This window comes from Nicotiana tomentosiformis, chromosome 2 (assembly GCF_000390325.3).
Source record: "Nicotiana tomentosiformis chromosome 2, ASM39032v3, whole genome shotgun sequence".
NCBI lineage: Eukaryota > Viridiplantae > Streptophyta > Magnoliopsida > Solanales > Solanaceae > Nicotiana > Nicotiana tomentosiformis.
Window position 1 is genome coordinate 107,133,805 of NC_090813.1, and position 24,120 is coordinate 107,157,924.

A 24,120-nucleotide genomic window follows, 5' to 3' on the forward strand; every position below is an offset into this window, starting at 1 on the left:
TCGTATTTGAGGGTCCGGAAAAAAATTTGGCGATCGGGGTCCTGGGTTCCCGGGACCACTCGGAAGACGTGGGCTATAGCACACAAAATATGAGAATCGCGCGGAATTCAAGTTATTTGGAAGAAAAATGCAAAAAAATGAAGAACGACCATGGAGGGGCGGTGACTATGGTTCCTTAGTTCATATTTGATGTCTCGGAAAAATTTTAGGCGATCCGGCTCCGGGGGGCCTACCCACTGGGAAGGCGTGGGCTATAGCACACGCAAATATTGGAATCAGGCAAAATTCTAGTATTTTGGCCGAAAAATGCAAAAAATGAGAAACGATCATAGCGAGGCGGTGACTAAGGTTCTTTAGGTCATATTTTATGGCCCGAAAAAATTTAGGCGATCAGGGTCCGGGGATGCCGGGACCAGTTGGAAGGCGTGGGCTATAGCACACGAAAATATGGGAATCGGGCGAAATTCTAGTTTTTAGGCCGAAAAAATCCAAAAATGAGGAACAATCATGGCGGGGCGGTGACTATGGTTCCCTAGGTCGTATTTGATGGCCCGAAAAATTTTTAGGCGATCCGAGTCAGGGGGACCGACCCCCTTGGAAGGCGTGGGCTATTGCACACGAAAATATGGGAATCGAGTGGAATTCTAGTTGTTTTTCCAATAACATAAAACATGTGGAACTATCACGACGGGGCGGTGACTGGTTCCTTAGGTCATATTTGACGGCCCGAAAAACTTTTAGGCTATCCGAGTCCAGGGGGCCCGGCCCTTTCGAAAGGCGTGGGCTATAGCACACGAAAATATGGGAATCGGGCGAAATTCTAGTTTTATGGCCGAAAAATACAAAAAATGAGGAACGATCATGGCGGCGCGGTGAGTATGGTTCCCTAGGTCATATTTGATGGCCCCAAAATATTTTTGGAGATCGGGGTTCGGGGGTCCCGGGACCACTTGGAAGGCGCGGGCTATATCACACGAAAATATGGGAATCGGGTGAAATTCTAGTTTTTTAGGCCGTAAAATACAAAACTTGAGGAACGATCATGGCGGGGCGGTGACTATGGTTCCCTAGGTCATATTTTATGGCCCGGAAAATTTTAGGCGATCGGGGTTCGGGGGTCCCGGGACCACTTGGAAGGTGTGGGCTATAGCACAAGAAAATATGGGAATCAGGCAGAATTCTAGTTTTTTGGCCATAAATTGCAAAAAATGAGGAAAGGTCAGGGCGGGGCGGTGACTATGGTTCCTTAGGTCGTATTTGATGGCCAGGAAAAATTTTAGGCTATCGGGGTCCCGGGACCACTTTGAAGGCCTGGGCTATAGCACACGAAAATATGGGAATCGGGCGGAATTCTAGTTTTTTGGCCTAAAAATGCAAAAAATGAGGAACGATCATGGCGGGTCGATGACTATGTTTCCCTAGGTCGTATTTGATGGCCCGAAAAATTTTTAGGCGATCCGAGTCAGGGGGCCTGACCCACTCGGAAGGCGTGGGGTATAGCACACGAAAATATGGGAATCAGGTGGAATTCTAGTTTTTTGGCCGAAAAATGTAAAAATTGAGGAATGATCATGGCGGGGCGGTGACTATGGTTCCTTAGGTCGTATTTGATGCCCAAAAATTTGTTAGGCGATCCCAGTCCGGGGGGTCCGGCCCACTTAGAACGCACACGAAAATATGAGAATCACGTGGAATTCTAGTTTTTTGGCCTAAAAACGCAAACCATGAGGAACGATCATGGCGGGGCGGCGACTATGGTTCCTTAGGTCGTATTTGATGGACCAGAAAAATTTTAGGCGATTGGGGTCCGGGGGCCCGGGACCACTCGGAAGGCTTGGGCTATAGCACACGAAAATATGGCAACCGGGTGCAATTCTAGTTTTTTGGCCGAAAAACATAAAATCAGAGGAACGATCATGGCGGGGCGGGACTATGGTTCCTTAGGTCATATTTGATGGCCCAAAATTTTTTTAGGCGATCACAGTCCGGGGGTCCCGATGACCACTTGGAAGGCGTGGGCTATAGCATACGAATATATGGGAATCAGGCAGAATTCTAGTTTTTTGGCCGTAAAATGAAAGAAATGTGGAAAGGTCATGTCGGGGCGGTGACTATGGTTCCTTAGGTCGTATTTGATGGCCCGAAAAAATTTTAGGCAATCTGGCTCCGTGGGGCCCTACCCATTGTGAAGGCGTGGGCTATAGCACACGAAAATATGGGAATGAGGCGGAATTCTAATTTTTTGGCCGAAAAATGCAAAAAATGAGGAATGATCATGGCGGGGAGTTGACTATGGTTCCTTAGGTCGTATTCGATGGCCAAGAAAAAATTTTGGCGATCGAGGTCCGGGGGGGTCCCGGGACCACTTGGAAGGCGTGGGCTATAGCACACAAAAATATGGGAATCTGGCGGAATTCTAGTTTTTTTGCCGAAAAATGTAAAAAATGAGGAACGATCATGGCGGGGCGGTGACTATGGTTCCGTAGGTCGTATTTGACGGCCCGAAAAACTTTTAGGAGATCGGGTTTCGGGGGTCCCGGGACCACTTGGAAGGCGTGGTGCACCCGAATCATTGGAATACTTCATGTTCTTGCTCATCATGGAGAAACACAGCTCATTACATTAGCACATGCATGGTGTATCAATAAATCGATTTCAAAGGCACATGGGCCCAATTTCTTTTCTTAAGGTTCATCATCATTTAGCATAGGACATCTCCCTTTCATCTCGTTATTCACTCACTTGTCATCTTGAGGTCTTTAGCTAAGTTCATGATTATTGTGGACTTAACATCAAAGTCATTTGCATTTATTATTTTAGAAGCATACATACAATGATTGAAACCATTGAAACATACAATGCCACATAATGCTCATCTTGGCAAGCGGCCACATTTCATGTTCATACTATCACTTACTTGCACTTTCCATGGGTGATCATAGAACATTAAGAGCATTTAAAACATTAAGGAACACCATAGCCTTTACTCATGAGGAGCTTATAATACATTGGAAACAAAAGTACAAATACATTCATATCATAACCTTTCACACCATATATCACATCATTCATACTTTCAACCACTTACAACATCATTATTTCATAGGCATGGTACAGGTAATGCACGCATAGGACGCGGTTTAGAATTGAACTAGAACGCATTAGATAAATAACTTTAAGATAGCAATTGGGTAGAAGGAGATGATAGTATGTGCCCGCTGAATAATATGAGCAACCCTTACCTTAAAAGGAGTTGTGAAGTATTATTTATGTTCCAATCACTTATTTCATATGTGTAATCTATTTTAATGTTTGTTTTACTATCTCGCCCCGACCTTGGGGAGCGCGACTGGCGCTCAACCAAGATACCATGGTCAAGCAAGCCTTTACATTGCCTTCTACCCAACTCGCCCACGGATAAAAGAAAATACATTTAAATCACTAATTAAACATTGAGTGGATTCCATGAACAATGCCAATTCCATTACCATTAGTCACTTCATTTTATAGTCTTAAAATACATACATAGTCATGGTTAAAGTGCATCAAGTGATTCAAATACAACAAGGCTAGTTTGACTTTCTCAACAACTATAGACAACCCACACTGTGTCTACGGAGCCTCTATGGATACAAAATACAATTATAACACCGGAAACAAGGCCCCGACTATACCTCAAAACATAACACACGCGGGACAAAAGATACACGACCCTAAATGAAGTGGGGCTCACCAAATCTTATGAGAAGAGGGTGTACTTCTATCAATGATCAATGCCACCTGCTGCGGACCCACCTGCATCCATTAAAGATGCAGCGCCCTCAACAAAAGGGATGTTAGTACATATGGAATAGTACTAGTATGAATGACTAAACACCCTCTCAATAAAATGAATGATAACACAAGGAAGGACAAACATAAAATCAATGGGAGCCTCAAACAATACCAAAACATCAAATTAGGAGCAAGACAAGCTTTCAAGTAAACTTCCATATTTTAAGTTTGGGAGATCTTAGCACCGATATACTATTGATTTCTCCATGTGTTAGAGAAAAGCGTAAGTAACAATCAATGTCCTTTGGGATTGTGGAAATCCATTTGGACTTTGGACAAGGTTTATCTAAGCATATTAATGTGTCAATGACGTTTCAATATGTACTAGGTTTAACATGATGCATGTACATTTTAAATCAGAGTGGGGTTTCTAAGAGAGTCTAGAAGGATACTCTCAAGTGGATGACTTGAGAGGAAAAGGCACGGGACCGTCGACTGCACCGTTGATCGGCTAGTCTACTGCTAATAAGCCTTTTCATTTTAAAAAGGGTATTTTTAGAAAAGCGCGGACACTCATCAAGCACCGCTATGTTGATAATAGGCACGAGTTGAGTATGATATTGAAAGCATGCGTTATCCGAAAATAATAACATGTTGCCAGATATAGCACACGAAAATATAGGAATCGGGCCGAATTCTAGTTTATTGGCCATAAAATGCAAAAAATGAGGAAAGGTCATGTCGGGGCAGTGACTATGGTTCCTTAGGTCATATTTGATGGACCGGAAAATTTTTAGGCGATTGGGGTCCGGGGGGGCCCGGGACCACTCGGAAAGAGTGGGCTATAGCACACGAAAATATGGGAATCGGGCGAAATTCTAGTTTTTTGGCCAAAAATCGTAAAACAATAAGGAATGATCATGGCAGGGCGGTGACTATGGGTTCCTTAGGTCGTATTTGATAGCCCAAAAAAATTTAAGCCGATCCCACTACGGGTGGCCCGACCCACTCAGAAGGGGTGGGCGCACGCGAAAAATAAGGGAATCGGGCGAAATTCTAGTATTTTGGCCGAAAAATGCAAAAAATGAGGAACGATCATGGTGGGGCGGTGACTATGGTTCCTTAGGTTGTATTTGATAGACCGGAAAAATTTTAGGCGATCGGGGTCAGGTGGGGCCGGGACCACTCGGAAGGCGTAGGCTATAGCACACGAAAATATTAGAATCGAAAGGAAATCAAGTGTTTTGGCCGAAAAACGCAAAACATGAGGAACGATCATGGAGGACGGTGACTTTGGTTCCTTAGGTCGTATTTAATGGCTCGAAAGTTTTTTAGGAGATCGGGGTTCGAGGGACCCGGGGGCCACTTGGAAGGCGTGGGCTATAGCACACGAAAATATGGGAATCGGGCGCAATTCTAGTTTTTTGGTCGTAAAATGCAAAAACTGAGGAACGATCATGGCGGGGCGGTGACTATGATTCCATAGGTCGTATTTAATGGCCCGAAAAAATTTAGGCAATGAGGGTCCGGGGGTCCCGGGACCAGTTGGAAGGCATGGGCTATAGCACACGAAAATATGTGAATCGGGCGAAATTCTAGTTTTTTGGCCGAAAAATGCCAAAAATGAGGAATGATCATGGCGGGGTGGTGACTATGGTTCCCTAGGTCGTATTTGATAGATCGGAAAAATTTTAGTCGATTAGGGTCCGAGGGGCCCGGGACTACTCGGAAGGCGTGGCCTATAGCACACGAAAATATGGGAATCAGGCACAATTCTAGTTTTTTGGCCAAAAAATGCAAAAAGTGAGGAACGATTATGGCGGGCGGTGCCTATGGTTCCTTAGGTCGTATTTAATGTCCCGTAAAACCTTTAGGCGATCCGAGTTCGGGGTTCCCAGGACCACTTGGAAGGCGTGGGCTATAGCACACGAAAATATGGGAATCGGGCGGAATTCTAGTTTTTTGGCCGAAAATTGAAAAACATGAGGAGCGGTCATGGCGGGGCGGTGACTATGGTTCCTTAGGTCGTATTTGAGGGCCCGAAAAAATTTTAGGCGATCGGGGTCCTGGGGGCCCGTGACCACTCGGAAGACATGGGTTATAGCACACAAAAATATGGGAATCGCGCGGAATTCAAGTTTTTTGGAAGAAAAACATAAAATCTGAGGAACGATCATGGAGGGGCGGGGACTATGGTTCCTTAGGTCATATTTGATGGCCCGAAAGTTTTTTAGGCGATCACAGTCCGGGGGTCCCGGGACCACTTGGAAGGCGTGGGCTATAGCACACGAAAATATGGGAATCAGGCAAAATTCTAGTTTTTTGGCCATAAAATGAAAAAAATAAGGAAAGGTCATTTCGGGGTGGTGCCTATGGTTCCTTAGGTCGTATTTCATGGCCCGTAAAACCTTTAGGCGATCCGAGTCCGGGGGTCCCGGGACCACTTGGAAGGCGTGGGCTATAACCCACGAAAATATGGGAATCGGGCGGAATTCTAGTTTTTTTGTCGAAAAATGAAAAACATGAGGAGCGATCATGGCGTGGCGGTGACTATGGTTCCTTAGGTTGTATTTGAGGGCTCGGAAAAATTTTAGGCGATCGGGGTCATGGGGGCCCGTGACCACTCGGAAGACGCGGGCTTTAACAAACAAAAATATGAGAATCGCGCAGAATTCAAGTTTTTTGGAAGAAAAACATAAAACCTGAGGAATGATCATGGCGGGGAGGGGACTATGGTTCCTTAGGTCATATTTGATGGCCCGAAAATTTTTTAGGCGATCACAGTCTGGGGGTCCTGGGACCACTTGGAAGGCGTGGGCTATAGCACATGAAAATATGGGAATCGGGCAGAATTCTAGTTTTTTGGCCGTAAAATAAAAAAAATGAGGAAAGGTTATGTCGGGGAGGTTACTATGGTTCCTTAGGTCGTATTTGATGGCCCGAAAAAATTTTAGGCAATCCGGCTCCGTGGGGCCCTACCCATTGGGAAGGCGTGGGCTATAGCACACAAAAATATGGGAATCGGGCGAAATTCTAGTTTTTTGGCCGAAAAATGCCAAAAATGAGGAACGATCATGGTGGGGCAGTGACTATGGTTCCCTAGGTCGTATTTGATGGACCAGAAAATTTTTAGGCGATTAGGGTCCAGGGGCCCGGGACCACTCGGAAGGCGTGGGCTATAACACACGAAAATATGGGAATCAGGCGCAATTCTAGTTTTTTGGCCGAAAAATGCAAAAAGTGAGGAACGATCATGGCAGGGCGGTGCCTATGGTTCCTTAGGTTGTATTAAATGGCCCGTAAAACCTTTAGACGATCCGAGTCCGGGTGTCCCGGGACCACTTGGAAGGCGTGGGCTATAACCCACGAAAACATGGGAATCGGGCGGAATTCTAGTTTTTTTGCCGAAAAATGAAAAACATGAGGATCGATCATGGCGGGGCGGTGACTATGGTTCCTTAGGTTGTATTTGAGGGCCCGGAAAAAATTTAGGCGATCGGGGTCATGAGGGCCCGTGACCACTCGGAAGACGCGGGCTTTAACACACAAAAATATTGGAATTAGGCGAAATTCAAATTTTTGGTCGTAAAATGCAAAAACTGAGGAACGATCATGGCGGGGCGGTGACTATGGTTCCATAGGTCGTATTTAATGGCCCGAAAAAACTTTAGGCATTCCGAGTCTGGGGGTTCCGGGACCACTTGGAATGCGTGGGCTATAGCACACGAAAATATGGGAATCGGGCGGAATTCTAGTTTTTGGCCGAAAAATGAAAAACATGAGGAGCGATCATGGCTGGGCGGTGACTATGGTTCCTTAGGTCATATTTGATGGCCCAAAAAACTTTTAGGCAATCTGAGTTCGGGGGCCCGGCCCACTCGGAAGGCGTAGGCTATAGCACACGAAAATATGGGAATTGGGCGGAATTCTAGTTTTGTTGCCGAAAAATGAAAAAAATGAGGAACGATCATGACGGGGTGGTGACTATGGTTGCTTAGGTTGTATTTGATGGCCCGGAAATATTTTAGGCGATCCGGCTCCGGGGGGGCCCGACACACTGGGAAGGTGTGGGCTTTAGCACACGAAAATATTGGAATCAGGCGAGTTTTTTGGAAGAAAAACGCAAAAAAAGAGGAACGATCATAGCAGGGCGGTGACTATGGTTCAATAGGTCATATGTTTTGGCCTGGAAAAATTTAGGCGATCAGGGTCCGGGGGTTCCGGGACCACTTGGAAGGCGTGGGCTATAGCACACGAAAATATGGGAATCGGGCAAAATTCTAGTTTTTTGGCCGAAAGATGCAAAAACTGAGGAACGATCATGGCAGGACGGTGAATATGGCTCCCTAGGTTGTATTTGATGGTCCGAAAAATTTTTAGGCGATCCGAGTCTGGGGGGCCGGCCCCCACGGAAGGCGTGGGCTATTGCACACAAAAATATGGGAATCGGGCAGAATTCTAGTTTTTTGGCCGAAAAGCGTAACAAATGAGGAACGATCACGGCGGGGCGGTGACTATGGTTCCTTAGGTCGTATTTGATGGCCCGAAATTTTTTTAGGCGATCCCAGTCAGGGGGGCCCGGCCCACTCGGAAGGCGTGGGTGCACACGAAAATATGGGAATCGGGCGGAATTCTAGTATTTTGGCCGAAAAATGCAAAACAATGTGGAACGATCATGGAGGGGCGGTGACTATGGTTCTCTAGGTCGTATTTGATTGCCCAAAATATTTTTTGGAGATCGGGGTTCGGGGGTCCCGGGACCACTCGGAAGGCGTGGGCTATAGCAAACGAAAATATGGGAATCCGGCGGAATTCTAGTTTTTTGGCCGAAAAACGCAAAAAAAATGAGGAACGATCATGGCGGGGCAGTGACTATGGTTCCTTATGTCGTATTCGATGGCCCGAAAAAATTTTAGGAGATCGGGGTCCGGGGGGCCAGGGACTACTCAAAAGGCGTGGTTTATTGCACACGAAAATATGGGAATCAAGCAGAATTCTAGTTTTTTAGCCGTAAAACATAGAAAAAATGAGGAATGGTCATGGCGGGGCGGTGACTATGGTTCTCTAGGTCGTATTTGATGGTGCGGAAAATTTTTAGGTGATCCGAGTCCGGGGGGCCGGCCCAATCGGAAGACGTGGGCTATTGCACACGAAAATATGGGAATCGGGCGGAATTCTAGTTTTTTGGCCGAAAAATATAAAAAATGAGGAACGATCATGGCGGGGCGGTGACTATGGTTCCCTAGGTCATATTTAATGGCCTGAAATTATTTTAGGCGATCCGAGTCATGGGGGCCCGGCCCACTCGGTAGGCGTGGGCTATAGCACACGAAAATATAGGAATTGGGCGGAATTCTAGTTTTTCTGCCGAAAAATGCAAAAATTGAGGAACGATCATGGCGGGGCGGTGACTATGGTTCCTTAGGTTGTATTTGATGGCCCAAAATCTTTTTAGGCGATCACAGTCCGGGGGGCCCGGTCCACTCGGAAGGCGTGGGCGCACACGAAAATATGGGAATCAGGCGGATTCTAGTTTTTTGGCCGAAAAAAGCAAAAGATGAGGAACGATCATGGCGGGGAAATGGCTATGGTTCCTTAGGTTGTATTTGATGGCCCGGAAAAATTTTAGGCGATCAGGGTCCGGGGGGCCCGTGACAACTCGAAAGACGTGGGCTATAGCACACGAAAATATGGGAATCGCACGGAATTCACGTTTTTTGGCCGAAAAATGCAAAAAAGATTACCAATCATAGCGGGGTGGTGACTATGGTTCCTTAGGTCGTATTTGATGGCCCAAAATAGTTTTAGGATATCGGGGTTCGGGGGTCTCGGGATCACTTGGAAGGCGTGGGCTATTGCACACGCAAATTTAGGAATCGAGGAGAATTCTAGTTTTTTTGCCGTAAAACACAAAACAAGAGGAAAGGTCATGTCGGGGCAGTGACTATTGTTCCTTAGGTCGTATTTCATGGCCCGGAAAAATTTTAGGCAATCGGCTTCGTGGGGCCCTACCCATTGGGAAGTCGTGGGCTATAGCACACGAAAATATAGGAATCAGGCGGAATTCTAATTTTTTGGCCGAAAAACGCAAATATTGAGGAACGATCATGGCGGGGGGTGACTATGGTTCCTTGGGTCGTATTTGATGGCCCGAAAATGTTTTAGGGGATCGGGGTTCGGGGGTCTCGGGACCACTTGGATGGCGTGGGCTATAGCACACGAAAATATGGGAATCGTGCAGAATTCTAATTTTTTGGCCGTAAAAACACAAAAAATGAGGAAAGGTGATGTCGGGGTGGTGACTATGGTTTCTTAGGTCGTATTTGATGGCCCGGAAAAATTTTAGGCAATTGGCTTCGTGGGGCCCTACCCATTGGGAAGGCGTGGGCTATAGCACACGAAAATATGGGAATCAGGCGGAATTCTAGTTTTTTGGCCGAAAATCGCAAAAAATGAGGAACAATCATAGAGGGGCGGTGACTATGGTTCCTTTGGTCGTATGTGATGGCCTAGAAAAATTTTAGGCAATCCGAGTCCGGGGGGCTGGCCCACTCGGAAGGCGTGGGCTATAGCACACGAAAATATGCGAATCGAGCGAAATTCTTGTTTTTTGGCCGAAAAACGCAAAAAATGAGGAACAATCATGACGGGGCAGTGACTATGGTTCCTTAGGTCATATTTGATGGCCAGGAAAAATTTTAGGCGATCCGGCTCCGGGGGGGCCTTCCCACTGGAAAGGTGTGTGCTATAGCACAGGAAAATATTGGAATCAGGCAAAATTCTAGTTTTTTGGCCAAAAAACGCAAACAATGAGGAACGATCATGGCGGGGCGGTGAATATGATTCTTTAGGTCGTACTTTATGTCCTGGAAAAATTTAGGCGATCGGGGTCCGGGGGGTCCCGGGACCACTTGGAAGGCGTGGGCTATAGCACACGAAAATATGGGAATCGGGCAAAATTCCAGTTTTTTGGCCAAAAAATACAAACAATGAGGAATGCTCATGGCGGGGCAGTGACTATGGTTCCCTAGGTCGTATTTGATGGCCCGAAATTGTTTTAGGCTATTCGAGTGGAGGGGCCCGGCCCACTCGGAAGGCGTGGGTTATTGCACATGAAAATATGGGAATCGGGCGGAATTCTAGTTTTTTGGCCGACTAATGTAAAAAATGAGGAACGATCACGGCGGGGCGGTGACTATGGTTCCTTAGGTCGTATTTGATGGCCCGAAAAAATTTTAGGCTATCCGAGTGAAAGGGGCCCGGCCCACTTGGAAGGAGTGGGCTATAGCACACGAAAATATGGGATTCGGGCGGAATTCTAGTTTTATGGCCGAAAAACGGAAAAAATGAGGAATTATCATGACGGGGAAGTGACTATGGTTCCTTAGGTCGTATTTGATGGACCGAAATTTTTTTTCGGGGGTCCAGGGACCACTCGAAAGGCGTGGGCTATAGCACACGAAAATATGGGAATCTGGCGGAATTCTAGTTTTTTTGCCGAAAAACGTAAAAAATGAGGAACGATCATGGCGGGGCGGTGACAATGAGTCTATATGTCGCATTTGATGGCCCGACAAAAAAATTGGCGATCCGAGTCCAGGGGCCCCAGCCCACTCAGAAGACATGGGCTATAGCACTCGAAAATATGGAACTCGGGCGGAATATTAGTTTTTTGGCCATAAAATGCAATTAATGATGAAAGGTCATGGCGGGGAGGTGAGTATGGTTACTTAGGTCTTATTTGATGGCTAGAAAATTTTTTAGGCGATCCGGCTCTGGGGTCCTGGCCCACTTGGAAGGCGTGGCCTATAGCACACGAAAATATTCGAATCAGGCGAAATTCTAGTTTTTTGGCCGAAAAACGCAAAAAATGAGGAACGATCATGGCTGGGCGGTGACTATGGTTCTTTAGGTCGTATTTTATGGCATGGAAAATTTTAGGCGATCGGGGTCCGGGGGTCCCAGTACCACTTGGAAGGCGTGAGCTATAGCACACGAAAATATGGGAATCAGGCGGAATTCTAGTTTTTTGGCCGAAAAATACAAAAACTGAGGAAGGATCATGGTGGGGCGGTGACTATGGTTCCCTAGGTCGTATTTGATGGCCCGAAAAAAATTTAGGCGATCCGAGTCAGGGGGCCCGGCCCACTCGGAAGGCGTGGGCTAAAATATGAGAATCAGACAGAATTCTAGTTTTTTGGCCGTAAAATGCAAAAGGTGAGGAACGATCATGGCGGGGCGGTTACTATGGTTCCTTAGGTCATATTTAATGGCCCGGCAAAATTTTAGGCGATCCGAGTCCGGAGGTCCCGAGATTACTTGGAAGGCATGGGCTATATAGCACACGAAAATATGGGAATCGGGAGAAATTCTAGTTTTTTGGCCGAAAAACATAAAAAATGAGGAAAGATCATGGCGGGACAGTGACTATGATTCCTTAGGTCGTATTTGATGGCCCGAAAAATTTTAGGCGATCAGGATCCAGGGGGCCAGGGACCACTCGAAAGGCGTGGTCTATAGCACACGAAAATATGGGAATCAGGCGGAAATCTAGTTTTTTTGCCGTAAAAAGCAGAAAATTCGAGGAATGGTTATGGCGGGGTGGTGACTATGGTTATATAGGTCGTATTTGATGGCCCAAAAATTTTTTAGGCGATCTGAGTCTATGGGGCATAGCCCACTCGGATGACGTGGGCTATAGCACACGAAAATATGGAAATCGGGCGGAATTCTAGTTTTATGGCCGAAAAATGGAAAAAATGAGGAACGATCACGACGGGGCGGTGACTATGGTTCCTTAGGTCATATTTGATGGCCCGAAAGATTTTTAGGCGATCCCAGTCCGGGGGGCCTGGGGCACTCGGAAGGCTTGGGCGCACACGAAAATATGGGAATCGGGCGGAATTCTAGTTTTTTGGCCGAAAAATGCAAAAAATGAGAAACGATCATGGAGGGATGGTGACTATGGTTACTTAGGTCGTATTTGATGGACCGGAAAAATTTTAGGCGATCAGGGTCGGGGGGGGGGGTCCGGGACCACTCGGAAGGCGTGGGCTATAGCACACAAAAATATGGGAACCTGGCGGAATACTAATTTTTGGCCGAAAAACGTAAAAATGGAGGAACGATCATGGCGGGGAGGTGACTATAGTTCCTTAGGTCGTATTTGATGGCTCGAATAAATTTTAGGCGATCCTAGTCCGGGGGGCCCGGCCCACTCGGAAGGCATGGGCGCACACGAAAATATGGGAATCGGGCGGAATTCTAGTTTTTTGGCCATAAAATGTAAAAAAAGAGGAAAGATCATGGCGGGGCGGTGACTATAGTTCCTTAGGTCGTATTTGATGGCCTAGAAAATATTTAGGCCATCGGGGTCTGGGGGTCCCGGGACCACTTGGAAGGCTTGGAGAGGGACTTTTTCCATTATTTATCCTATTTCCGATCGGACCTTGCCCTTGCCAATTCCTTTTCTATCCCTATAATAGAATTAGCCCGACTTGCCATTAGAGTGTTCTTTCAGACGTTGAGAGGAAGGGACCCGCGGACACACCATCAGAGCTAGATTTAGCTTAGGATCGGTCAATTGCCCCAACCCCATCATCGAATGAGGTTAAGTGCGCCTTTCGGAGACTTTGATAAAGAATCCCTTCCTTCGGCGAACGGCTAGACACTTCTATAGTGGGATCTCTTGAACCTATGAAACTCGTGAAAGTGGGTGAACCCCTTGCCCCTTCCCTGGCTCTCCTTGCACGTATCCCGAGTCGCGAGGTGAAACTGAAAGTGGAAATAGAATTCCATATCCGCTGTGGTGCTTTGCTCCCTCCGGTTCGTTGATCTGTGGGCATACGGGTCTTTTCCGGAAATAAAGGATTGCTACCCTTGTCCCTCACAGCACCACCCTTGAAGCTGAACCAAATTCTTGTGCCGCAAGTGACAACCGTTTTGGTACCTTACTATATGTTTGGCCTCCATTTCCTCTTCTCTCGTATCTGTCCATCTTTCTGATGGTGAAGGAAGAAATTATGACAATAATTGCGATAATGGAAACGAAGCATGCGGCAAGGCCTCCCAATCCAAGAACCCAATCGGGAATCTTCGTTCCTCTTTTATGATGATGAATGGAACTGCTGTCCCGCGTAAGCCTTTGGAAGCAAACAATCGTAAAAAGGAAAAATCGAGAAGTAGTCTAAGTAGAGCTAAGGTAAAAAACATGGACAATCCTGTGTATTCGATCTAGTGCTCTCACTTGCCCCCAAGGGGCCAGAAGAAGATACCCAATGGGGCTTTTCTCCCAAACATCTCCTTCTGCACGAGTGGCTATCACGCCTAACCTTTGAAATTGAGCTTCTTCTCTCTCTTGTTCCTTATCTGGTTCCGGCCAGTGGCTTGGAAGCAAGCTACCCGCGCTATATAGAGGGAGAAGAGCAGCAGCATTGAAGAAGCTGGTTCAAAGCTAAGGTATCAATCGGCTTTCTTTCCGTCTTCTTTTCTGCCAGGGGTAGATGCCTTAGATTAAGAAAGGGTTGGTAGGCCCTTAGTCCATTCCCAATGATCCTCTCCTGGTGAATTGCTTGGGGTTTCGGACCATTGCTCTCTTTTTTAGTCATATCAGGTGCATCAGCTTTGCTTTGACTTGCCTTGTCCGTATAGTCAGTAATCGATGTAAGAAAGATTCTTCTATGATAAGTGGTCCATTCCACCTTAAGAATCCGCCCATTCTATTAGGTTTCCTGTAGAGCGAGGGCCTCTTCTTCCTGCCTTTTCTGCAAGAGACTTTCTTTCTTGCCTGAGTATGGGTCTACCTGCCTTATTCTTAGATGCCTTACCCTTCCTTATCCTGAGTCTTGGTATGCTTAGATTCCAGTTCCCCAGCCGACTGTTGAATCTCTTTTTGCCTTGGTGTGCGAGACAACAGAGGGGCAGCTTAGCCTTCTTCTCCCTTGCGGATCTATTACAACTGGGTGCAAAAGTCCCCTAATTGGTTTCTTTCCTTAAGCTTATCCATTTTAAGCTGTCTGGACAATCTTAATTCATTGCACAGGTTTAACCCTTCCTGTGTGCAAATTCCTATCAACTTACCATAGGTATAGTCTCTGTATGGAATTTCACCATAACTACCTCTTAAAATTTTTCTAACTCTTTCAGCAAATAAAGAGGGAAGGCCATCTATAAACTTAGCTTTCCAATGTTCAAGCTTATTTTCTGGTAGTTCCATCACTCTACTCATAAAAGTGTCTTTATACCATCTAAACTCACTTAAAGTCTTACATCTAAGGCTATTAAGGAGAGTACGAACAGTCTCGTTCTGGTTGGTAAATCTACCATTAAAGTGTTCTAATATAGTAAGAATAAGGGTATAAACGGCATCTTCTCTATTTGCCACTAGGGTCATGCCTAAGTTATCAACTCCTTCGTCAGTGGCTTGAGCATTAATAACCATTGCTCTTTCTTCTATAGTAAAATAATTGTCCCACCAGCCACGCAGTTGGCCAGTAAAACCTGAAACAGTCATTCTGCAAATATTCCTATCTGTATTTTTCGCGCTTTTACAGATAGTTGCATACATAAGCATTCTATGTACTAGAATAGTTAACTGCCTATCAGTCAAACCATCAAGATTCCATTCGTAAATTTCGGAACCACTGTAAGACGTATTAGTCTGATTCCAATCACGTTCCTCTATTAAAACATCTTGAGGAGTAGGACGATTGTAATAATAAGTCTGCATTCTAGGTTTATCAGCATATCTGCTATCTGCAAACTTACTATTCTTTTTGGGGTAACTTCTGAGTTTATTAAACTCTGACAAAACATCCTTTTTATAGTCAAAAGTAGAATCTAATTTATCAGCAAAATCATTTGATAAATCAATGGGTTTGATATTCAAACCGGATAACTTTTTATCAAGAAGTTCTTCTAAGTCACCAAAAGATTTAAATTTAAAATCCTGAATATCAGGGGGTCTTTGAATATGAGTAACAACAATTTGAGGTTCTGATTTGCTTCCTGAAGTAGAGGCAATATCAGTCATCTTCTTGCTAGTACTTATATCTTTTATCAAAATTTTTAAATCATCAAGTTTTTTATCAAGAAAACTAATTTGTTCTCCCAAAACTTTAACATATAAGCTTAAATAATTATTTTGAGAAATTAATTTATTAATTTCTGCGATGCTGACTGCAGCAACATCTTCATCGATAAAAATTTGAAATGCAGTAAAAGTAATACCTGTATTATTAGGTAAAACAAAAGGTGCTTGAGGAGGGTAAATGGCTTTAGTAATATTGCCACTCCCGTCTTTATAAGATCTTTCTAAAACTTTTATAAAAAGTGGTAAATATGTGGTTATAAACCAAGGAACAAAATACATAATTTGATTATGTAAAGCACAAGTTTCATAAAATTCTTGAGAAATATTGTTTAAATCCTCTTTACTATAAGTATCAAAAAACCAAGTTTTAAACCGGTTCCATTTATCACTAAAAAATTCTTTTTGAATATAACCTCTGGCTTGTGACCCTGGACTAAAATCAATTTGGTGTGGAATCATTTAAACATCATTTGGGTCAAAATCCATCTCGGACGCAGAAGGAATATATTTATCAGAGATATTATCATTATCCTGAACAATATTTGTCTTGGGGTTAATCTTAACCCTTTCAACTGGCTTATTACCTACTTTAGTAGAAATTGTGTGTAAAGATGCAGCACGATTTCTAGCTGGTCCATAGACTGGTTCAACAGGAGAAATGTGTTGAATATCAGGCAACAGTCTACGACTAGTAAAGGAATGTCTATTATAATTAGAACTAATAGCAGGCAATAGTCTATTATTAGAAAATGACTGTCTATTATGAGTGGAACTATTATCATCAAACTAAATGCAAATCCTTCCATCCGGATTTTGAGTAATATGAGAATACTCAGTATTACTGACAGCATTAGTTATCTGACTGGGGGATATAATCGAATCCAAAGTCCATGTAGTTGGAAAATTAATTTCCTCCCACTTAATAGGTCTCCTCGTGGTGACCTTAGACTTTGCAAAATTTGTTTCCACTAAAATAGTCTGATCAGATGTATCATATAATTTACATCTGGGGTTTAACGTAGATAGCAATTTGAAATAAATTTCTATACGATAAACATATAAGTTCAGAACCAGGCGCATAATTATAACCATGCATTTTCACATTTAATGTTAATGCATCAAGTATATTAACATCAGATAAAGATAATTGCAGATTGGGTTGAGTATTAAAATATACTGGGCCGTAGGCAACAGTATATTCAATAGAACCCATTAGAGACTGTCTGAAATTCAGATTTCTAGCATCTCTAAGAGCGGCTAAAAATGTCTCTGGTAACCCTTTAAGGGTTAATGGCTTAAAAGCAATTTGTACCATAACAATATGCAAATAATTATACTGGTGTATATAAACATCTACATCATGCTTGTTTCACAAACGAATAGTCTGTTCTGACGAATTCAAAGCTAAAGATTGCTCAGTCATTGTAACAAGTTGTTTAGAAGAGAGTTTATCAAACCATCCATAATCATAGATTGTTCTAATAGGGACTTTAGGAATAGTCCATTTGTTTAACAAATCAAGGTTTTGAGGTATATCTACCTCTTCCAACCTAGTATTTTTCATACTAGTTTCTCCTAAATCCATATTTCAGAAACATATCTATGTCGAATATTTCATATCTATCTTATATATACCATGAAAGTACCTAGGCTCTGATACCATTTTAACAGGATCAAGTGGCGGGCGGTAATCCGCCATGCCTTCTCAATTAAACTAAAATGGAGGGCGGTAATCCGCCATGCCTTCTCAATTAAACTAAAGCAGAAATCACCCGTTTGACCGGGAACTGGACTTATTTCACACCTCTCATCTGGCTTTTATATGTCTGGAAGGTTTCCACCAGTTAAAGATTTCTATTTTAACATATTTGAGAATTCTTAATCTAGCTAATTCAGTACCCTTATATTTAAAGACTGGCGGTAATCCGCACAATCAGTAAGGATAAGAATTGAAATATACTTGAATTTTATATATAGTTTAATGACTGTATGGAAGGTTAAAAACCTTTACTCAAGCAAGGGGTCTGTCATAATATAATACATACTTTTATTGAGCCCATGTGTCTAGCAGTTCTAACCGTGAAAGAAGATGCCCTTTTAACTCCTTTATCGGGCTGAGGTTCACGGCTGGCTAGACGAAGCCACTAAGGCAAAGCCAATAAGAGCAGTGTTATATCAGACTGTACCAACCACCTTGACACCAAGTCAAAACTCTATATATAAAACTCATTTATATTTTAATAGATGCCGTCGCTTTCATGGTGTATATAGGAGAGAAGTTAGATACTCAACATAGATATGATGTCTCTTAGCCGGACATCGTCACGGCCAGAGAGGAGAGACTAGAAGAAAAAGAAAAACTAATTAAGAAGGAAATATGTACTTTGTGGCCAAGATGCAAGGCCCTGAAGATGAAGAACTGAAAACTTTTATTTACTTGTTCTTCTGTTACAATGAGCAAACTACAAACTAACTCTTACTTACAACTTAGAGAGAGAGAGAATTCTAGAGAGAGAGGGTCTCGACTTCTGCCTCTGAAGAATGAACGAATGAATTCTATAAATAGAAAAAGAAAAGGAATCTATGAACAGTAAAAAGTGGGTCCCGTGGGTCCCTGTTACAGTGTTTCTACTGTTGAAATAGTGTATCAACTGTTGATGAACAATGTATATACTGTTTGAGTGGGGTCCGACGGCTTCACTGTTGCTGTGGGTCCGGTGGCTTCACTGTTTTTGTGGGGTCCACCTGTTTCACTGTGCTGGTCTCTTTTCCGCTTCTTTCATTTTGCGGATGAATTCTTCTGCATCATTTAAGTCTTCTTCAGATAATATTTTTTCTGCTTCAATGGGCTGAGAATCTTCAGCGATATCATCGTCGCTTGTTTCACTTTGCATTGACGTATCTGATTTTTCGTATTGATTAATGGAATGAAGTAAATTTCTTTTGACCTATTCCAAGTAAGCGTTAATCATTTCTCCTTTATCTCCTTCTTGAAAGGAGATTCATCTGGTAATATGCCTAACTGAACTGTCATCAATTACCTCTTTTTGAGGTTTGCTGGAATATTCCTGGATTTTTATTTCTATTGAATCCAAGAGTTCTTGACCATATAATGTCTTTGTTTTGGTATCCTTCTTCATTAACTTGTCCCAAAAGTTGTTGTAAAAAGTCCTATATAAGCATGGGACTTGTTCTTCGGTGAATCCGACTTCTGGATTCCATTTGTGTATCCAGGGAATAGAGAATTCCAGAAAGAAATAAATCTGGTTGATTTTATCAGGGTAACATATATGATCTGAGTGATATAAACTGTTTATAAAAGGGGAAGTTTTTATCCATTCTTTGTATAACTTGAGAAATGGATCTGGTAAAATTTTTATTGTTGGACCGTGGTATGACCACCAGTTCAGAAACCAATTAGGAACAGTTGCTGCAAATATCTTTGCACATACGTTTATAAACCAAGTATGTTTGTGTCTATTATTATTGTAGTATAACACTTTATCAAAGGCTTGGATATAATCCCAATAGGTAAAATTCATTTTATTTTTGTTAAGGCTTATCTGCCTTTCTTTCATTGTGGATATACCCCAGTCTTCAACAGATATAATCTATTTAATTATAATCTTTGAGAAGTTATAAACGTTCTCGTCTGTGCTATACCCAGAAAAGTGCTGAAAATCTGCACTGCCAGTACTGGTTAGTATTGTTTTATAGTATGAACGGGTTTTGTATGACTCACCCGGATAATATAACCCATTTATTAAATACCTTTGGAATATCTTCCACGGTTCTTCTTTTCTCTGAATGTCAGAGTTTTCTAAGAGAAATATAATTTCTCTTTTTGACACTTTCTCATATGACTTGATATCATCATTGTCATCTTTTGTAATGGAAGCAAAAGTATTACTTTGCTTAACAGAAGTATCTTTCTGTTTTTGAGCAGTCAAATATGCCTGCAAATGTGCATATAACGGACTATCTTCTGGAATATCTTCCAGATGGACGGATGGTCTGATCGATGATTCTTCTCTGAGAGATATCCTCTCATTGACTAAACTCCTTCTTCCCATTTGTATAACTGGGGAGTTTGATGAGGATCCGTATGACGATCCTGAAGGTGATGACCTTCCTCTGGACTGCGGGGACGATCTTCCCCAACCTCTACCTCTTCCCCTACCCCGGGGGGTTCCATCCTGTAAATATTCACGGGATAAGAAATCTGGCAAGGAATTATCAATTCCCTTTTTATATTGTGTTTCAAAATCAAAAGGGGCTAATTGAGCCTGCCATCTTGCAAATATCATTTACGAGGCATCATGTTTAAAATCTTTGTTAAACATATATTTAACAGATTGTGCGTCAGTTTTTATCAAAAACTTTTGATTGTATAAGTCGTCCTAAAATTTTAAAACACATTTTACTATGGTTAACATTTCATGTCCCACAGTAGCGTATTTCCTCTGGGCTTTAGACCATTTACCAGAGTAGAATCTAATCAGATATTCATGTTTATCATTGGGATTTATCTGTTTCAAAATCCCTCCGTAACCAATATTAGACGCATCAGTCTCTATAATCTTTTGCCATGCAGGATTAGCAAGGGTTAAGCAAGGTAAAGATTTAACACGTTGCTTAATATTTTTAACCAAAGTAGTATGACTATCAGTCCAAGGACTTTTATAATTCTTTTTTAGCCTATCATATAAGGGGGCTAAATCTCGTGACAGATCTTTATAAAAAGGTGAAATATAATTTAAACTTCCCAAAAATCTTTGTAACTGAGTTCTATCAGTAATAACATCAGGAAATTTTGAGGCAAAATCAATCGATCTTTGAATAGGAGTAATCTTTCCCTGACAAATATAATGTCCTAAGAATCGAATGTTAGTTTGGAATAAACTCATTTTTTGTTTTGAGATTACCAAACCATTTTGTATAATAATTCTTTTGAAAAAATCTAAATGCTTAATATGCATTTCAAGTGTTTTGGAAAATACCAAAATGTCATCGATATAAACAATGACGAAGTCTAGATAGGGGTTGAAAATATCATTCATAATTTTTTGGAATTCTGAAGGGGCATTTTTCAGACCAAAAGGCATAACATTCCATTCATATTGCCCAAATGGAACATTAAAAGCAGTTCTATAAGTATGCTCTTTAAATATTTGAATCTGCCAATATCCATATTTTAAATCGAATTTTGAAAATATATTGGCATCATATAATCTAGACAATAAATCTCTTTTATTAGGAATATGATACCTAACCCACTTCAAATATTTATTCAAGGGCTTATAATTAATGACCAATCTAGGAACACCACGTTCCTTTTCAGCTGCGTTATTAACATAAAAAGCGGTACAAGACCAAGGAGATTTTGAGGGTTTTATCAAACCCTTTGATAGCGAGCTATCAATCTCTTTTTTGCAAAATTCTACTAATTCTGCGTTTATCTGACAAGGTCGAGATTTAGTAGGAATATCATCCTCAGAGAAATTGTCTTCATATGGAAGAGTGACAATATGCTTTTTTCGATTCCAAAAAGCACTAGGATGCTCAGCACAAATATCAACAGCAATCTGCTTGGAAATCAATTTGATTTTTTCCTGTACTTTAGTAGAATTTAAAGTATCAAATATATTCATACTAAACAATTCTAATTGTAAAGAATCAACATATTTTTGCTTCATATCAATTAAAGCATTAATATCTCTAGTTACTGGATCCGTAACAAAAGTATAACTAATCTCTTTATCCTTATAAGTAGCAGTAAAACCTTTCGAATCAATGCTGGTAAAAGGATAAATAGCATTAATAAACGGTGTTCCAAGTATAATTGGAGGGTATAACTGATTTTTAACCAAGAAAAAGAAGTGAGGAATACAAACTTTATTCTGACAAATACCCGTATTAGGCAATTTATACTTTATATCTAAAGCATGTCCGGATGCAGATCTAACCATATGAGTAGTTTTTTTGAAAATATTTCATAGGTATTAAACCTTCTTGAATGCAGCTAACATCTGCTCCACTATCAATCATGGCAATGTTTGTAATAGAAAAACTATTATCAATGAGAATAGTAAATTTAATATACCATTTGTGAGCAGTAATAATTTGGATCATTCCTAAAAATATATCATGTTTAGGATTAAAACTAATAGATTTTTCTTCAATATCATTTTCAAAAATACCTTTGTTTTTATCATTAGATTTCTCAGCTGGAGAATTAATTTTCTCAATCTGAGTAATCCTATAATCACAAATCATTTGATTTTGTTTAAGAGATTTAATCTCTCGTTTCAAGTTTTCAACTTCAATTTTTAAATCATCGAAAGAAGAATTTCTTGCAGGAGTTGCATTTTTATTTAAAAGACGGTTATTAACCTCCAGTAAAGAATAAGGTGGGGAATATTCAAATTCTTTTTCAAAAGGTTTTGCAAATTTAGAACTTGAATTAGAACTTGAACTAGCAGCCAAATTAATAATTTTTTCACGAAGTTTTTCATCAGTAACTTCTTTTAAAAGTTCTATTACATTATCAGATGTAATAGTTTTCATATTCAAAATTTCAAATTGTGATTGTAATTTATAAAATTCATCATCACAAGCACATGTATCACCTTTGCAAGTTGTACAAGTATTATCAACATTTTTATCACTATCAGATAAATCAAGTAAATCTATTTCAGCTTCGGATTCTGACTCAGAATAATAATCCGATTCTGATCCAGAAGTGTATAACAAACCATAAACCTTATCACGTAACTCATCGTCTAGTCCTAAGGTTTTCAGCTTTTGAAGCTTACAATTCGGAGCTATATGGCCAAATTTACCACACTTATAACACTTAATGTCAGCTAGGTCTCTCTTAGACCTATTTTTGGTAAATCTAGTAGCCTTACGATGGGCTTTCTTAGCTTCTCGTTCTTCTTTGGATCTATATCTAGATCTCTTTCTCCTATAAGGACTGTCTTGGTTGGGGTATCTATGATACTTATGTTTCTTCTTCCTATGAGTAGAAGTCTCGGGTAAACCGAACTGGGTGCAAAAGTCCCCTAATTGGTTTCTTTCCTTAAGCTTATCCATTTTAAGCTGTCTGGACAATCTTAATTCATTGCACATGTTTAACCCTTCCTGTGTGCAAATTCCTATCAACTTACCATAGGTATAGTCTCTGTATGGAATTTCACCATAACTACCTCTTAAAAATTTTCTAACTCTTTCAGCAAATAAAGAGGGAAGGCCATCTATAAACTTAGCTTTCCAATGTTCAAGCTTATTTTCTGGTAGTTCCATTACTCTACTCATAAAAGTGTCTTTATACCATCTAAACTCACTTAAAGTCTTACATCTAAGGCTATTAAGGAGAGTACGAACAGTCTCGTTCTGGTTGGTAAATCTACCATTAAAGTGTTCTAATATAGTAAGAATAAGGGTATAAACGACATCTTCTCTATTTGCCACTAGGGCCATGCCTAAGTTATCAACTCCTTCGTCAGTGGCTTGAGCATTAATAACCATTGCTCTTTCTTCTATAGTAAAATAATTGTCCCACCAGCCACGCAGTTGGCCAGTAAAACCTAAAACAATCATTCTGCAAATATTCCTATCTGTATTTTTCACGCTTTTACAGATAGTTGCATACATAAGCATTCTATGTACAAGAATAGTTAATTGCCTATCAGTCAAACCATCAAGATTCCATTCATAGATTTCGAAACCACTATAAGACGTATTAGTCTGATTCCAATCACGTTCCTCTATTAAAACATCTTGAGTAGTTGGACGATTGTAATAATAAGTTTGCATTCTGGGTTTATCAGCATATCTGCTATCCGCAAACTTACTATTCTTTTTAGGGTAACTTCTGAGTTTATTAAACTCTGACAAAACATCCTTTTTATAGTCAAAAGTAGAATCTAATTTATCAGCAAAATCATTTGATAAATCAATGGGTTTGATATTCAAACCGGATAACTTTTTATCAAGAAGTTCTTCTAAGTCACCAAAAGATTTAAATTTAAAATCCTGAATATCAGGGGGTCTTTGAATATGAGTAACAACAATTTGAGGTTCTGATTTGCTTCCTGAAGTAGAGGCAATATCAGTCATCTTCTTGCTAGTACTTATATCTTTTATCAAAATTTTTAAATCATCAAGTTTTTTATCAAGAAAACTAATTTGTTCTCCCAAAACTTTAACATATAAGCTTAAATAATTATTTTGAGAAATTAATTTATTAATTT